The following is a 3,441-nucleotide window of genomic DNA, read 5'->3' as shown; positions in this document are numbered from 1 at the left end:
TCTGGTTTGATAGTATCAAATCTGTTTTATGTCCTCACTATTTTGCCTGGAATTGCCTAACTCTGAATTCTTACTTAAATTCTGACAAACTGATCTTTCATAATAACCTTTCATTCTTCCACATCTCTCATATCCTTGTTCATACTGCACCTGTTCTTCAGTTTTATGGATACCCCAAGGTTGTGGGGTTTGCTCTCACCTTTCCTAATAGCTCCCTTCCTGATCTCATTTCTTTTCTTACTTAGGTTAAGCTTTGTTGTCTGTCACATAAAATCGTACTTTTGCTAACAATTTCAACTTATTCCGTCTACTGTGCTTGTTCAGATCTCTAGCTGGACCAATTCATCTAATTTCTTACAAATTAATTATGCTGCATATTTAATTATTTAAACCATAGCAACACCTTTTTTTTTTTTTTTTACTACAGTCCAGATTCTATCATTGTTTTATTATATTTGCTTTATCACATCTGTCCATCCCTCTACTGATCCACTAATGTACATTATTCTTTGAGTGTATTTCAAAATAAATTAGAGACAACAGTTATTGTCCTCACAAATATTTTATCAGGTCCTTCACCAAACATTTGTCTATAGTTGTTTTTTTTTTTTCTGTTTAAAACTTTACAAGGAAATGCACAAATCTAAAGATAGCACCTGAGTTTTGATAAAAACCTGCAGCTTAGAAAGCCAAATCCTTAGAAGGGTGTAGAACTGGATCATTACCATTACCTCATGCTCTCATGTTCCTTGCTAGTCAGCCCATGTATATACCGTCCTCTGGAAGCAACTATTGTTTAGCATCCTTCCTAGATAATTACTTTGTGTATTCTAGAACTTCATACAAATGAAGTCATACATTGTATAACTCTTATGTTGCCTGAGTTAAGATTGCTCGTCTTTGCTCTATTTTCAAGACTCATTAATGTTTTTGTGTTCATTAATAGTTCTTTCCTTTTTCTTGTCTTCCATTGTATAGATTACTGTATTTTACTTATCCATTCTCCTGTTGATAGACATTTTAAACCATAGCCGCTCTAATTGGTCTTTGTCTTTAGTCAATTTCCATTGTGGTTAACAGGAAAGTTTCTATTCATTCTCCTCAGCACTTATGCCAAATCTATGTCACTCACTTCAAACCTATATTTCATTTCACCTTTATTTCATACTAGACCATTACTCCCCTCAACCTCAGTGAAGTGAAAATCACTTCAGCATTTTGTGCAAAGTCTTGTGGTCTGCTACATTTCAGTCCAGTCCTTCTCAATTTCCTTTCTTGTACCTTCTTCTTCTTCCTGGTGCTTCTTAGCAATCTGTTTCTGTTCTTTTTGATTCTACATGGTTCCTCTGGATAATTTCATCTCACTGATTTTAACTGTTACTCACATGCTGATGACTCCTAAATCCAAATCTATAGCCTTGGCATCTTTCTGGTAAGTTCCAAATCTGCCGAACAAGCAGCTATTGGATATCCTAACCTGAATTTGTCTCAAGTACCTCAACTTCAACATGTCTAAAATTGATTTTACTCCTTGCTCATTTTTTTTTAGTCCCTAGAAGGCATATTCCTCCTCCATTGACCTAAGCTCCCACATCCAGTCAGTGGTAGATTCTGTTGCTTTTATTTAGCTCATTTCATAGCTGTCTCATTCTCACTGCATTATCTGGTTTTAGTTATGGCTCATCAGATATATCTGCTCTCAATTTTGTACAGCTCAAATGTCTTCCATACTCCTTCTAGTCATCTTTCTAATTAACTTGTATGTGGGGTGAGCACTTAGTCATGTACAACTCTTTGAGACCCCATGGAATATATATATAGCCCACCAGGCTCCTCTGTCCATGCATGGAGTTTTCCAGGCAAGAATATTGGAGTGGGTTGCCATTTCCTTCTCTAGGGGATCTTTCCGACCCCAGGATCAAACCCACGTCTCTTGCGTCTCCTGCATTAGCAGGCAGGTTCTTTACCAGTTGAGCCACCAGGGAAGCCATTAAGTTGGGTAAAGGCTATATGAATATATTTAGTCAAAAGTCATCAATTCAGCAAATATTTAGTCAACAGTCATCCCATTCAACAAATATTAATTGGATGTCTTCCATGTGCTCGACCAGAGAAGGCAATAGCAACCCACTCCAGTACTCTTGCCTGGAAAATCCCATGCATGGAGGAGCTTGGTAGGCTGCAGTGCATGGGGTCACTAAGAGTCGGACACAACTGAGAGATTTCACTTTCACTTTTCACTTTCATGCATTGGAGAAGGAAATGGCAACCAACTCCAGTGTTCTTGCCTGGAGAATCCCAGGGATGGGGGTAACCCTGGTGGGCTGCCGTCCATGGGGTCACACAGAGTTGGACACGACTGAAGTGACTTAGCAGCAGCAGCAGCAGCAGCAGCAGCATGTGCTAGACACTGTTCCAGATAGTGGAAGATGAGTAGTGAACAAAATGTGGTCTGTTCTTATGGAGCTACAGTTCTAATGATGGTTGTAATGGTAGAATATAAATAAATAGATAATATCAGATAGCAGTGAATGCCAATAAGAAAGAATAGAGTTAGGTGGTAGGAGATAAATAAATAGATGTCATATGGCAATGAATGTCAATAAGAAAGAATAGTTAGGTGATAGTGATATAGTATGGAGACATTAGGGAAGTCCTTTTTAATAAGGAGACACTGTAACAGGGACGTGAATGGAATGAGAGAACAAATGATACAGATATCTAAGGAAGATCAGTCCAGGCAGAAGAAGCAGAGCAACAAGTGCAGAGGCTCTGAAGTGGAAGCATGCTGGTTATATTCACAGAACAACAGGGACACCACAGGGGCTAGAGCCATGTGAGTAAGGGAGAAGGGGGAAGGAAATACAATCAGAAAGCACTGGGGTTGGGGGTGTCTTTAGAGCTCCTTTTATGGAATTTGGATTTGATTCTGAGTGAGTTAGAAGATTTTGAGCAGAAGAGACATGATCATGAGCACATGGGTGGCATGTCTTTAAAGGATCACTCTGGTTCTTGTTTACAAATGGAGATGAACTGGAAGCCATTCCAGAAATCCAAGGATGAGGTACTAATAGCTCAAACTGGGGTGGACGCTGTGGAGGACGTGGAAAGGGGTCAGATTCTAGATACGTTGCGAAGTCAAATGACAAGAAGTGTTGGTAGGTTGTGAGGTGGATATGACAGAAGCAGTTTCAAGGAGGATCCCAAGGGTTTCGGCCTGAGCAACTAGAAGAATGGGATTATCATTTGTGAAAATGGAGAAACTAAGGAATAGAAATCAAGAGTTTGGTTTCAGAAGGATTAAAAAGTAAGGAGTATGTATATGGTGAATTGGCAGTTGGATGTACAGATATATCCATTGATATGTTTATATCAGTGTTTATACACACTCATGCACACACATACTTCTGAAAGTGCTTACCTCTTGTGCTTACAGTTCAT

The sequence above is a fragment of the Bubalus kerabau genome, chromosome 13 (assembly GCF_029407905.1).
Source record: "Bubalus kerabau isolate K-KA32 ecotype Philippines breed swamp buffalo chromosome 13, PCC_UOA_SB_1v2, whole genome shotgun sequence".
Lineage (NCBI taxonomy): Eukaryota > Metazoa > Chordata > Mammalia > Artiodactyla > Bovidae > Bubalus > Bubalus kerabau.
The sequence above is the reverse complement of the archived record's forward strand: the minus strand, read 5'-3'. Positions refer to the sequence as shown.